Source organism: Atractosteus spatula, unplaced genomic scaffold (assembly GCF_055471065.1).
Source record: "Atractosteus spatula isolate fAtrSpa1 unplaced genomic scaffold, fAtrSpa1.hap1 Scaffold_52, whole genome shotgun sequence".
NCBI lineage: Eukaryota > Metazoa > Chordata > Actinopteri > Semionotiformes > Lepisosteidae > Atractosteus > Atractosteus spatula.
Window position 1 is genome coordinate 194,470 of NW_028296882.1, and position 15,549 is coordinate 210,018.

General features: G+C 41.7%; 1 long non-coding RNA gene across 1 annotated transcript; it reads left to right on the top strand.

The window, feature by feature from the left end:
- The first annotated feature begins 219 nt into the window (after positions 1–219).
- LOC148806334 (uncharacterized) lies at positions 220–2,127 on the top strand. Its single transcript, XR_016089631.1, has 2 exons — positions 220–730; positions 1,602–2,127. It is a non-coding gene; the product is annotated as an uncharacterized LOC148806334 (long non-coding RNA).
- The last annotated feature ends 13,422 nt before the right edge of the window (positions 2,128–15,549 follow it).

Here is a 15,549-nt window from a genome sequence, read left to right on the forward strand (position 1 = left end):
AGATGTTTATAAAATGTATAATGTATGTATATGTTTATAAAATGTACATTAAGGCAATGGCAGATATAAACAGACAGTGTTACAATCCCTGCCTCTCGGCAACGAAAGAGGCAGAAGAAGGCGTAGCCTTAGTTCATTAGTCCACCTATCAGTGTATGCTTTCACCACCACACCTCCGTCTCATCTGGTATTTAAGCATTAGTCTTTCCCTACCCCCTCGCTCAGTATTGGTTTCCCTTTCGAGCTACTTAGTTGCGCTACGCCTTCTACCTCCTCGTACTGTTCTGGTTCCGACTTTGGTTTATCCCCTTTTACTACGTCTTTTGGATTACGGCTCGGCTTCGGTTGCTTTCTCCTAGTTTGGTTCTCTGGCTTCCCCTGGACTCTCGGCTCTCTCCTTCGTCTACGGTTTTGGATTACGGTCTGGCTTTGGCTACTCTCTCCCTGTTTGGATCACTGGCTTCCCCTGGACTCTTGGCTCTCTCCTTCGGCTATGGTATTTGGATCACGACTTGTCTCTATCGGCTCCTGCAAGTGGGTTCACTACTTGGTTTCGGTTTCACTGGCCGAATCCGTAACAGACAGGAGAACAAAGGGCCCAATGACTATTTTGGTTCAAAACTTTTTTGGAAAAAAAAAAATTCCTGTCGTCAACCCCAATATGGACAGACATACTAATGGGCAGATTTCAGCAATACCAAAAAATGGACAGACTACATCAATTTCTGAGGTAAAGTTCAAAATGAATGTGTGTAAAGGTTAGGGACCCTTTACAAAGCACATGAAAGGGAATTTTGCGATCATTAAGACTGAATTTGTCTAGAATAAGTAAGTCTCCTGCCCTTGTGGAAGAGGAGGAATGGAACAAGAAAAGAAAATTGCACAACATCTCAGGCATTCATTCCAAAAATCCCCCATCAAGACAATCAAACATTTTTAGTCTAAATGATAAATGCAAAATTTATGGTCATCCAAATGATCACAAGCCACCTATCATTAAATTCTAAAAAACAAGTTAAAAAAAAAAGCCCTAAACAAGTGCTGGTTTAATTTTGTCATGTAGTGTGTTGCTAATATGAATGCAATACAGACCAAAAGAAACATGGAATTCTATTCTAAAGGTTTTAAGATTATGCCTGACTGTTTACTGAATTTGGTCAAACCTGCTCTGCTTTTCAAAGCCACTGCTAGATGAGATATGCGAAGTGATATCTTCAATAGATTTCACGAGAGAAATTGACCCAGCAGATTTAATAATTCCCCTTATGTCCTGCGTTGTTTGTGGCCAAGTAAACAGTACCTTTATTACTTCCCATGTAGACGTTTGCTAGAATTGTAGTTTCTTGCATACCGAATACGAATAAGTCAGTCATTTTTTGGTTGCACAGATAGCTGATTTTTTCATGAGTTTATCAACCCTCATACACAAGTCTTTGCTAGAGAACATAGTGACACAGAATTGCTCAAAGTGTAAGTAAACAGTGGTCTGGAAGCAACGATTGGCTGGTACTTTCATGCATTGGACAGAAATTTAGAATTAAAGCATCACAACACAGCCAAAACATAGCATAGACTAAACTAATGTTGTGTTTGTTTTCTAGAAAGAAAGGAGGCATCAGACAGAGACATATGTTGATCAAACAATGTACTCACGGTTGAGAATGCCAATACTCATGAAACACAAAAAAACCTGGAGCCACTGAACAGTTACATATCAGCTCTACTGCATAGTAAAGAGGCACTGAAAGAGTCTTTGAATAGCTTGCAATCAGTGACAAAGAAACGGACAGCGTTACCTGTAACAATACACAAGACTTTCAAGACCCTTCTGGGATCTAAAGCTATTCAGATTTCCAAAAATACCAGTAGATGCTGAACCAGGTAAAATCGACATAGAATCTAATATTAGAGAATTTCTCGCAAAACATCTATGATCCAAAATTGGACTCCCAAGCCGTGAACTCCCGGAGGTTTTCTTGCAGTTAAATGAGGTTTTTCCTCTCCCCTGTGCTGTGTAAAATTTGTGTGTCCAAAGGATAATAGGCCAGATAGCTGAAGCAGCATTTGAATGCTTTCTGAGTAGTTCTACACTCAAAATAATAAAAGCTGATCTGATTTAAGAGACAATCTGTAGTGTTTTGATACAGAACACCTGCAAGGCATCTTCACTTCCCAGTCTATCGGAATGCATGGGGGGAATCAATTATCAACTGGTACTTGGGTAACATGAGAGCCATCGTTTCCACATTACAGGATCAAATCATAAAGGCTCCATACCATGTCTGTGGCAGAGCCACCTTCCCAGGAAAGACACATCACCATTGAAGGTCTATTCAATATTTTGGCTGTTTCAATACACTCCAATAAAGTTAATAAAGCAGAAGACCAAAGTTTGATAATATGTCTTACATTTACACTCCCAAACAATTATCCCATAGACAGTAAGGAAAAAAGTGTGAAATTGACACTTTATTTCAAACCAGAAAGGATGATCCACTGGTGAAGTGTTAACAATGCCCACATTGCGATAACATGCCCTTTGAGAAAAATCTCGTATCGGCCGCTAAAAGGCCCCTATAAACCCCAGCAACGTTGGCAAAGGACGCTCATCTGGCAAAACCATGGTTATATACTATTAGCTGGGGGTCTGTAGAACAGATCTGAGTCACTTTTGGAGAGGGACAAATTTTGGTTTGGTTGGGAGGGGAATGAGACCACTGCCTGTCCATCACTTCATGGTCCCAGTCTGGGAACAGCAGGTGGTCTTATCAACCCCAGCAATTTTGACAGAGACACTTACATGACAAAAACAAGGTGATTTTTTATTAGCTGAGGGTTTGTAGAATAGATTTGAGGTATTTTTGAAGTGGCACAATGTTTTTTTGGCTGGGAGGGGAGTGATACCACTCCCTGCCCATCGCTGCACGGTCCCAGTCTGGGAATAGGAGGTGCTCTACAAACCCCAGCAGTTTTGACGGAGACATTTATCTGACAAAACAGTGGTGATTTTCTATTAGCTGTGGGGCTGTAGAATAGATTTGACATATTTTTGAAGAGGCACAAATTTTGGTTTGGTCGGGAGGGGAATGAGACCACTCCCTGTCCATCACTGCACGGTCCCAGTCTGGGAATAGGAGGTGCTCTATAAACCCCAGCAGTTTTGACGGAGATGCTTATCTGAGAAAACCATGGTGATTTTCTATTAGCTGTGTGTCTATAGAATAGATTTGAACTACTTTTGGAGAGGCACATTTTTTTTTTGTCAGGAATGAGACTTCTTCCTGTCTAGCAGTGCACAACTCTGTGTCAATTTGCAAGGAGGAAGTGATATAAAAACACCAATAAGATTGCAAGAAAGTAAAAAATTAATGAAGAACGGCAATTTCCTACCTGAGGGTCTATTTATCATATTCCACCTAGTTTTGAGGATGTACAAATTGTTGTTGTGCTATAAATGTGACATTAATTGGTCCAGGGTTATTTTTTATGAGGCAGGTTTTAGGGGACTTTTATTTTGAAAGGTGCTGCCAAGCCAGCGTCGCCTAATGTAGCTTCCTGCTACTGAAACCGGGTGCGAGCTGCACGATTTGACTGATTCTCATTTCAATCTGAACCATCCTCACACGGGGCACCAATAAATGTAGGGGTTTTGTGAATTTACTGGGACAATTTATTAATTGTAGCAGCAATCACGAGGTGGTTCGTTACGGCTTTTAGAAAATCAATCGATCAGCGACGCACACACACACGGATTCAATCAACGAGATACATTTATTAATACATAACCTGTGCATAAAACATAACAATCTGCCTGGATACAGCTGGCAGATCTTACTGTGAGGGCTATCAAAGTGCAAGGTATATAATAAGGAAGAGATGCAAAACACAAAGAGATACACAAAATATACTTTAGTATACCGTTCGGCTATACTATCGTTAATCAGTCTACATTAGCTACTCAAAAGTAAATACATTACTTATATGAATTGAATTGATACCAACTTGTGTTGAGGTAACAATTGAATATGGATATGGATTCGTATTTCCCAGCACGGGCACCAAGACCAGCTAGCGGCTGCGGCGTTCAACAGGCGTCGTCTGGCTCCTGGCCAACCAGTCGGGGTGCAGCTCGGAGTCGGACGAATTAGGACCGGGTAAAGTTAGCTTGAAGTTCGAAAACGATTTTGGCACACCTGTAGCGTTTACACGAAACCTCTTAAGAGTTGCGAGAATACTTCCTTTGTGTATAAAATAAATTGTGAATGCTTTCTCAGCCTTTACTTTGTCGTTTTTATGACATTTTTTTGACCAAGCACGAATATTCTTTTGTCCATATCTTCACAATGGAAGCACAGAACGCCTTCAAACCAAACGCATTTTAAAGACCACGACTTGTGGATATTTCCACAGCCTCTACATCAAACTATCAGTGAGCTAATTATCTTTTTTTAAACCTCCGGTTTTTCATCGATGCATAATTACGCACTAACTAGAACCCGGGGGACCGCTGTGTTCACAAGTTCACAACGCGAGAAATACTGTTCAATACGGTTTCGTGCGAAAAACCCGTATATGACCATAGGAAGCAGAACAGCGCAGTCTCCAATTACCCAGACTGTAAGCACGGGAATAAAGCTTTGTTTGATTTCTGAAACCCTTCCTTTACGTCCTGTTTTCATTCAGGTAAGGGTCAACTATATTCACAATACTACTGGCAGCAGGAAGATTAAAATATTCTTTACTCAGCAGCTTATTAAAAACAGCTCCCATGATGTTCAAACCGACTTTTTACACAGAACACTGACTCAGCTTTGTGTTCTGAATCTCTTTTTGTCGTGCTTTTATTTAATGTGGCACAATGCACTGGGATAGGGGTATTCTGTTCACAAACCAATAGCATTTAAACCACAGCACCCACAATGCTGCAAGTAAGTGTTTTGCACACTAAGCAGGTCCTCTGACTTTTCCCAGCTTTGTTTTGGGTTGTGGAACCTTTATTTTTTTATGATTTTTTAAGATAACACTACAGGTAACACACTGGGATAGGTGGGTCTTCTTCATGACTCAATAGTATTTCAGGCACAACAGCCACACTGCTGAAACCAAGTGTTTTACACACCAGACAGCCCCCCTAACCCTATACAACCTTGCTGTGGCTGTGGCCACTTTATTTATTTTTAAATGATTTGTGAAGATAACACTACAGGTAACACACTGGGATAGGTGGGTCTTCTTCATGGCTCAATAGCATTTCAGGCACAACAGCCACACTGCTGAAACCAAGTGTTTTACACACCAGACAGCCCCCCTAACCTCATACAACCTTGCTGTGGCTGTGGCCCCTTTCTTTCTTTTTTAATGATTTTGTGAAGATAACACTACAGGTAATACACTGGGATAGGTGGGTCGTCTTCATGGCTCAATAACATTTCAAATACAACAGCCACACTGCTGAAACCAAGTGTTTTACACACCAGACCACCCCCCTAACCTTATACAACCTTGCTGTGGCTGTGGCCCCTTTATTTATTTATTTTTTTATGATTTTTTCAATATGGCACTATTAGACAGGCAGTACATGGGGATAGGGGGGTGCTATTCATGAGTCAATAGCTGTTCAAGCACAACAGCCACAGTGCTGCAACCAGGTGTTTTACACACCAGACAGCTCCCCTAACCTTATAGAACCTTGCTTTGAGTTGTGGAACATTTCTTTATTTTTTATGATTTTATGACTGTAATCAAGTGTTGTGCTCACTAGGCAGGCCTCCTGACCTTTCACAGTCATGCTTCGTTGTGTGAAACTTTAATTCTCTTTTTAGGATTTTTTTAACATGGCAACTTCCACCGAGATGGGTGTGGGGTGTGGGGGTGCTCTTCAATAGCTTTTTCATCTATACACACAAACGGATGTAACCAAGACATTCAGAACCTGTCACGCAGGGGCTGACTGCTGAGGATAGGGATCCAATGCGGTGCCCTTGGTAGGGTTGGCGCGAGACGCAGGCGTAGTCGGAGTAAACAGGCAGGGGTCCGAGTCCGGGAAGGCGTAGTACAGGCGTAGGCACAGAATCGACAGGCGAAGGCGTAGTCGAGGGACTGGCAGGGGTCGGAGTCCGGGAAGGCGTAGAAGTTGCGCCTGTCTAATGGTGCCATATTTAAAAAATCATAAAAAAATAAATAAAGGGGCCATAGCCACAGCAAGGTTGTGTAAGGTTAGGGGGGCTGTCTGGTGTGTAAAACACTTGGTTTCAGCAGTGTGGCTGTTGTATTTGAAATGCTATTGAGCCATGAAGACTACCCACCTATCCCAGTGTATTACCTGTAGTGTTATCTTTAGAAAATCATTAAAAAATAAAGAAAGGGGCCACAGCCACAGCAAGGTTGTATAAGGTTAGGGGGGCGGTCTGGTGTGTAAAACACTTGGTTTCAGCAGTGTGGCTGTTGTGCCTGAAATGCTATTGAGTCATGAAGAAGACCCACCTATCCCAGTGTGTTACCTGTAGTGTTATCTTAAAAAATCATAAAAAAATAAAGGTTCCACAACCCAAAACAAAGCTGGGAAATGTCAGAGGACCTGCTTAGTGTGCAAAACACTTACATGCAGCATTGTGGGTGCTGTGGTTTATATGCTATTGGTTTGTGAACAGAATACCCCTATCCCACTGCATTGTGCCACATTAAATAAAAGCACGAGAAAAAGAGATTCAAAACACAAATCTGTGTCAGTGTTCTGTGTAAAAAGTCAGTCTGAACATCATGGGAGCTGTTTTTAATAAGCTGCTGAGTAAAGAATATTTTAATCTTCCTGCTGTTAGTAGTATTGTCAATATAGTTGACCCTTACCTGAATGAAAACAGGACGTAAAGGAAGGGTTTCAGAAATCAAACAAAGCTTTATTCCCGTGCTTATGTCTGGGTAATTGGAAACTGCGCTGTTCTGCTTCCTATGGTCATATACGGGTTATTCGCACGAAGCTGTATTGAACAGTATTTCTCGCGTTGTGAACGTGTGAACACAGCGGTCAACCGGTTTCCAGTTAGTGCGTTAGTGCGTAATTACGCATCGATGCGGAGGTTTAAAAAAAGATAATTAGCTCACTGATAGTTTGATGTAGAGGCTGTGGAAATATCCACAAGTCGTGGTCTTTAAAATGCATTTGGTTTGAAGGCGTTCTGTGCTTCCATTGTGAAGATATGGACAAAAGAATATTCGTGCTTGGTCAAAAAAATGTCATAAAAACGACAAAGTAAAGGCTGAGAAAGCATTCACAATGTATTTTATACACAAAGGAAGTATTCTCGCAACTCTAAGAGGTTTCGTGTAAACGCTACAGGCGTGCCAAAATCGTTTTCGAACTTCAAGCTAACTTTACCCCGGTGTCTCTCTCGGGGACCTACTAGTAGTCCGGCTGACTAGTAGAAAGTCTCTGTGCACAGAGGGTGACCGCGGGTCTGAGCAAGTCACTCTTCAGGGGGAAGAAACTTTGTGTAGCGCTGTTGCTGAATAAAAACGTATTCAACTTGTCGACATGAGTCCAAACGTACAGATGCAGCCATTCAAAACAAGCGGGCGATACCGCATTATTTTGCGGTGCGCTTGACGCGGTGTACCGCAAGTTACGGTATTAAAACTGTAAATTCTCACATAGTTCCGCATAATACCACGTGGTACCGCAAGTAAAATAATAGTATCCGGAATTTCCGCAAGGTGGAGCTAATAAAGCTCAACCTCTCATGTTTGAGCTGTCGCCATCAAAGTCTTTACCTTGAACTTGAACTTTATGAACTTGAACTTGAACTTTATTGCCATATGTAACCAGTACTGGTACAATGGAATTCTTACTTACAGAAAGTCTCTCGATTGTAAAACAAATGTAAAAAACAAAACAAAGTGCAAACAGTGCATCAAGACAATATACAAACAAACAATAGACAATGTGCAAGTAAACATGTAGACAGTTTGAATGTAATCAATACAGACGTGTAAACAATGACTGGAGATGTGCAATAGATAAGAAATCATAATGAGGTAGATGGTGATGGTGTAGGTGTGGTCCGAGGGGGATGGCTAAATGTGTTCGCCAGTCTCACTGCTTGTGGATAGAAGCTATTGAAGAATCTAGTGGTAAGTGTCTGTATGCTCTTATATCTCTTGCCTGAGGGCAGTGGGGTGAAGAGCTCATGCCCAGGGTGGTGACTGTCCTCTGTGATGGCCAGAATTCTACCACGGCAGCGGTCCTCATAGAGCTGTTTAATCTCGGTGAGACCGCAGCAGATGATCTTCTGGGCCATATTGACCATTCTCTGCAGTGCCTTTCTTTCTCGCGAAGAGTTGTTGCCATACCACACGGTGATCCCGTTGGTGAGGATGCTCTCGATGGTGCAGCGGTAGAAGTTCACCAACACATGTATTGGCATCCCTAATCGCTTGAGGCACCTCAAGAAATAAAGGCGCTGCTGAGCCTTCTTCATGATAGAGTCAGTGTTCACAGTCCAGGTTAGATCTTTAGAGATGTGAATTCCCAAGAACCTAAAGCTGGTGATTGTTTCCACTTCCGTTCCATCAATACTGAGTGGGCTGTGAGTGTATGGCCTGTGTCTCCGAAAGTCCACTATTAGCTCTTTCGTTTTCTTTATGTTCAAGTCCAGGTTATTGCTATGACATCACCTAAGCAGCTGTACGACTTCATCCCTGTAAGTGGACTCGTCATCATCACTGATCAGTCCTATTATAGTGGTGTCATCTGCAAACTTAATGATGCAGTTGTTGCTGTGTCTTGCTGTGCAGTCGTGAGTAAATAGGGAGTACAACCTTGGACTCAGACAGCAGCCTTGTGGGGTTCCAGTGCTCAGGGTGAGTGGTGTTGATGTTTTATTGCCTATTCGCACCACCTGTGGTCTCTCGATAAGAAAGTCCAGCAGCCAGTTGCAGACAGAGTTGCACAGACCTAATCCCCTGAGCTTTGTCACCAGTTGACTGGGTATGATGGAATTGAATGCTGAACTGTAGTCCACAAACAGCATTCTCACATACGAGTTCTTAGTGTCCAGGTGTTCCAAGGCTGTATGCAGAGCCAGGGAGACAGCATCATCCACTGATCTGTTGTTCTGGTAGGCGAACTGCAAGGGGTCCAGGGACTCTGTGATGGAGGAGTTGATGTGTGACAACACCAGCTTCTCCAGGCATTTCATCACCACAGATGTTAATGCTACTGGGCGGTAATCATTCAGGCATGTCACTTTTGCCTTTTTGGGGGTTGGAACAATAGTGTTTTTTTTAAAGCAGGTGGGGACCATGGACTAAGATACCGAAGATATTACTAATGGTATTTATAATTAATGACCTTGGACAAGCTGTAAACTCAAAGTATTGCCCTGGTCCACATTCTTTTTTCATTGACCGTCTTTGTAAAAGTAACACCACAGCATTTAGTTGATCCAATCACGCATTTGTTTCCAATCACGCAAGGTACAGTAATTTTTGAGAATCTCCAATTCCCCATGCCTTTCACATGCTCATAAAATATATTGATTTAGGAACATTAACATATTCCTGTATGTAACGTGTACTGTATACACTATGTATATGTATATTTAATGTCTTTACTGTGCCTGTTTAAGTATTGAATATTTATATGGAATTTTACCACTGAAGGGAAATCTTAGTAGCTGAGCATAAAAAGAATAGGAGCATAACGCGTGTGAAGGCCATAAATGATATTAATTTTGGAACATAAACATACAGTATTACAGTATGTAAACTATATATGGCTGGTCTCGGTACTTTAAAGAAAAAATACACACCAGTATTCCATTTCTCCCTAAACATTTTAAGCATCGAAGTCTTTAACAAATACGCTCGATACCGGAGTCAACAAGCATACTTTTAGAATTTGATTAATAGGGAATACAATGTGGAATCGCGTATCTAAAGAAATTAATAACGATATAATTATATTCATGTACTACAACACAAGAATAGTATATGCTGTTTCACCACTCCTTGTGTGACTGTGCTGGTAGCCTGTTGGTCTAGGTGCTGGGTTAATAACTCACTGATTGGCTGTTCAAATCCAGCCAGTGCCATGACTTTATTTTTTAACAAACATTTTCATTTCTTTGAAAAAATAGAATAGTAATATTATGGACAATTAATTGACAATAAATATAGAAAAGCACATATTAAAATTGGGAAATTTGGTTTCAAAAGTCCTCATATCAACGATGCCTATACTTTTTTCCTCTACAGTATGCTAATCTATTGTAGTGCATTCGCACCCCTCTTAGGCTGCGCAAACAATCTTTTAGATTTTTATAGAGAAATGGAGGCTGTACAGTATGCATTACAATATAAATATTTACTGTCAAACTTTAAATCAACAATTGATTTAAAGACGATCTGTCAAAGCGCAATGAAACCTATTACTCGATTCTTATGGACGCCCGGTCCCGCCAGGGATTTAAAAAAAACATGGAATTGCGTATCTAAAGAAATAACAGTATACAGTAACTATGTTCATGCACAAACAGTAGCATGTTAAGTTATTAATTTGGGTGTCTCCTCTTGCCAGAAAGCGCTAAATTGCATTTTGAGTGCAGTTTTGGACTTTTTTTAAATTACAACCCATAAATAAGCTGATACTGTTTAGACTTTTAATTATTTTAAATTATTACAGCAGCACAATGTGCTTTTTCATGAAACCTCCTCGAGTAACGAAATGTCTTGCGTTGTACAGCTTTTCAGCTAAATACTGTATATTTATCGCTTACGCCTGACATAAGAGTTGCCCGATAAAAACCGGTTGAACAGCTCTGTTGGAGGTTTTGTGAAAAAGGAGGTTTCTCTCTAGGAGGTTTCGTGAAAAAGCTACAGGCGTGCCAATCGTAATCGTTTTTATTTTTAATCGTTCTATGCAGATGGCTGGTGGCATGTTCCATAAGAGTATGGTAATTAAAAACCATTAATACTTTCGTTGGAGTTTAAATAAAGTTGATGTTTTCTCTAGGGGCTGCTCGCCTGCGTCTGAATAGCGACTACTAAGCTGTGAAAACATGTGTCTGTCTTTCCGTGAGGGGAAGGGAATCTGATCTGATCTGCAAGGCCCTTTGGCTACAAAACTAAAAAGAAGATACACTCTCGCCCTCTCTCTCTCGGGGGGCTGGTCATGTGTCTCTGTCTGGTCGGGGCGCGGGAGAGCCAGTTGGCAGGTGGTGACGGAGAAATAAATAAAGGCAGCTTTTGACTCCGCAAGTCTGAGTTTTTGTGTCCTTCATCATTACACTATCATTCTGTCCATCGAAAACCTGTTTATATTTGACCTTTCAGAACACCTACTGTATCTGTTTTCTTCCTAGCACAATTTATGAGCACTCTGTGATTAAATTAATTCCCATTACATTATCATTCTTACTGTGCATAACAAGGAAGATAAATAAACATAAGGTTGTTTAATGACGAACTATTGTTTATCTCATGGCTAAATAGTCAAGTCTAGCCAAAAAGAGAAAACATCGACTTTATTTAAACTCCAGCGAATGTATTAATGGTTTTTAATTACCATACTTTTATGGTACATGACTTTGCTAAAATGTATTTAAAAATAAAAACGATTACAAATGCCAGCGGAGAGAGAGAGAGCGTATTCGCAGAAAAGGTTAAAACTACCACTTTTTATACACACGTTATTTCACGTTAGTTACTGTAATACTGTATGTTTATGTTCCAAAATTAATATCGTTTATGGCCTTCACACGCGTTATGCTCCTATTCTTTTTATGCTCAGCTACTAAGATTTCCCTTCAGTGGTAAAATTCCATATAAATATTCAATACTTAAACGGGCACAGTAAAGACATTTAAATCTTTCTACGACCGACCAACGCACCACGAGGGCCCTTGTCGGTCAACCAACCTCTGACATCAAGGACTGCAATCCAGATGTTCCCAAGAATCTCACAGACAGATAGGCGCCAGGAATGACCATTGATCATGATAGCCAGGCATGGTTGGGCACATCCCCATTTGGGAGCTGCTCCTTATCGGAGAGAAAACACCTTAAATCAGAACTGCATGAATAGCTTCTCTGGCTGCATCACAGAGATGAAAATGAGAGAGAATGGGCCTCATTTAGGAAAGCAGAGCAACACTTCTTTCTGTCTTTATTAATAGGCATTGCCGCTACAGGAGTATACATATATATCACTTTGTTGAAGCTGGAGATACAGGACAACTGCCAACACTACACTGATTACACTTTTCCTGCTCCTTTGACATGATCACAAATTTCTGAAATTACCTGTAGGTCTTACTGGAGATCCGCAGTCAAAACACAAGCTCTAGTAAAATACGATAAGTGTTGCAGCAGGCACACATGTGTGTCAATGGGGACAGCGCACCATCTTAGAGACCTGTAAGCAGTACTATGCTCATTGCATGGACCTTTAAGCACTAAATATACTGGAGGTAAGGTTTAGAAGCAATTCTGTGGTGCAACATGCCCGACTTACAACCCGGTCTTTGATATGCTGAGCTCTGAAGGCCTTCAGTGCACACCATACCAACATCCCATTGCTTCAGAGCTTGCATTAATGTCACTCCTGCTGCAATGCTTTGCTACAAATCTGTATATGGTTTTTGAAAGAGAAAGTGCAGTGGGTCTACCCTTGTGATCCTGTGGGTTGCTGTACTTCACAACACTATCTCTGGCCCATCTGGAACTAAATCCTGATCCTGATTATTGCCTTGGGCATGTACCAATAAATCACAGGAGCATATATATACAGTATATATGTATGTTACTGTGTTGAAGCTGGAGACACAGAATCACTGCAAACACTTCACTGAATACACTCTTCCTGCTCCTTTGACATGATCCAGAATTTGACATTTCTTAAAAGACCTGTCAGCCTGACTGCAGGTCCGCAGCAAAAATGTAAACTCTAGAAAAATATGATAATTTTGGGCAGCAAGCACAGGTTTCTCTCAGTGGGGACAGTGCTCCGTCTCTGAGACCTGTAAGCAGTACTATGCTGCTAAAGACCTGTATATGTTGGTTTTTGAAGGAGATGCAGTGCAGTGGGTCTATGCTTGCTTAGATTCCACAAGACACATTTATCCGTCTTTAGAACTGCCTCTCTGTCCCCAAGTCAGAGAACAGCAGGTGTCTGTCTCAGGATATACCCAGTCCCTCACAGACAGAGGAGATGGAGGCTGTAACATCCTGAAGTAAAAGTAAAGATGGGGTTAAAATTAAGTCCTTTCTGCTTGAAGATTAGACTTCTAAGCAACAGGAGTTTATGGCAGGAAAGGGAGAACTGATAAGGATTCCAGATGTGAGCTAGGAGAGCTAGGGAACCCCCTGGGGACTTAGTCCTTGACCATTTGGCCAAAAAGCTGTAAACTGGCCAAACACGTGACCTCCCCCCTTTACCATAATAGCAGTGATGTCAGAAGCGGAAAGGAAAGAATATATAAACCTAAAGTTTGTACCAGCACTTTGAACAATATTTTGGTTTTGTTGTTTCTTGCGGGAAACAAGACTACGGCTTTATTGTTCCTTGCATGCAATAAACACATCTGTTTAACTTCATCTCGGGATCCAGGACCTTATTCTTTCTGTTACAACAATTTTGGCGTAGTCGGCGGATGCTCCAGAACTTCCCATTAGCAGGAGTGCACATTACTAAGAGGTAAGGACTCCTCTTTTTAAAAAAAGTCCAGACTCTCTTGTCTGACCGATGGGGAAGTCTCTGCTTCCTGCAAGAATCGCCCGAGATGATGGAGTAAACGTGAGTTCCTGAATTCCTCTGGCCTGGGGAAGACACCGGTGTATGTAATGGGTGGTTGGCTGTAAGTCCAGAATTTGGTCTGGCAGGCGGTGATCCGTGGTATTGTGTACAGGCATTCGAAACTAGTGTTGGGTGTATGCCTTAATTGCATGTGTGAAACTAGTGTTGCGTGCATGCCTTAATTGCACGTGGAGTTTTTGAACGGGTTTGGACCTTTACCGTGAGGCTCAGGACAGGTGTGGGCCTTAATTGTGCCCAGGGTTCTGAAGCTTGAGTGGTGCTTTGAATGCACGTATAATCCAGGATTGGGTCCTGAGAGTAACTACGCCTTGATCATGCATGGATAGGCATGGCATGATTTTGTTTTGTTTTAAAGGGAACAGGAAAGACGTAGATGATACATGTATGTTTTTCATGTTTTCCTCCGTTTAAAGGGAGCAGCAGAGACGTAGATATAGATGTATGTTTCTGGTGTATTTCTTGTTTGTGAACATATACAGTACACATGCACGACACTTACATAAACACACCTCATAATAAAAGAGCAAAGCACTAAGTAGCAGGATTTAAAGGACGTTGAGATCCGAGAATAGCCATGATTGAGCTCAGTGCTAAAGTCCACCCTGGGGCAAAAACAGAGATGCTGGCATTCTGGGAATGGTGAATTACTGATCAAGGAAGGGAGTTCTCAAGGTCTCGTTCCTTGCCTGTGAACAGTGCTGTGTAAGTCCTCTCTAAAGACTCTGAGAGGCATTTAGATCTGGCGGTAACAGACGCCCATAGTTGAATAAGTGCAGGAATGCACAGGTTTTTCAAGTAAAAGCATCCCCCTACTGTATGAGCTGTTACCTCACACACGACAAAGTAACTCTTCAAGAGACCGAACATGTGTGCTAACTGATGGTCTGAGAAAGTAGTGTAAGGGTCTGTTTATATATCGGAAAAGTGTAAGTTGACGGAAAAGAAGGAAAAATATGGGAAAAGCTGAGTTTGTCAGAGGGAGTTTGGGGCGAAGACACCTGTAAAGAAAGCATATGAGTATTGGCAAAAGCACAAGGATGGAGCTGCCACCCTGCTGCGCGGCCGGCACCAGTGGTGGCAGATACATGAGAAAAAAAGAAAGAAATTGGAATGCGATTACTAAAAAGTGTGTTTACGGGAGAAAAAAAAACGAAAGAAATAAATGAAAGAAAATATATTTTTACTCGCTACGAAAGAGTATGAACAAAAGCGAAAAGAGGCAGTGCAGGTGTATCAGAAACTAAAGAAAGAATTAGTTCCTGGTCGCACTGCACTAGTTAATGTGTTACAACTGTCAATTAAATTATATCCTGCTCTCCCATAGGGGAACAGTCAGGCAGGAAATGAAAATAACTGGGATCAATTCCCACAGTGGCCATATGGAGATGGGGGATCTGATTGGGTTGACACTTGATGCGAGTGGGATAAAGACGGATCAGGGACTCCCCTAATAAGGGAGGGCGCCCGCAGATCTGTACTCTCACCCGAAGTGGGAAAGGACTTGATGTAGCAGGGGCTGGCGCTGTTGATGACAGCGTTACTCTTACTCTGTCGCGCACCCCGTCGAGGGGGCCCGCACTCGCACCTACCTTCCCTGATTCCCCCATACGATCAAATCCAAAACTGGAAGATATTGACCGGAGGGCTAAAGAAGTACCGCATCCGAAATTAGGAATGCAGCGAACCTGGAGTGCGCTTCAGGAATTAAAAAAATACATGTAGAAGTGAAACCAAATACA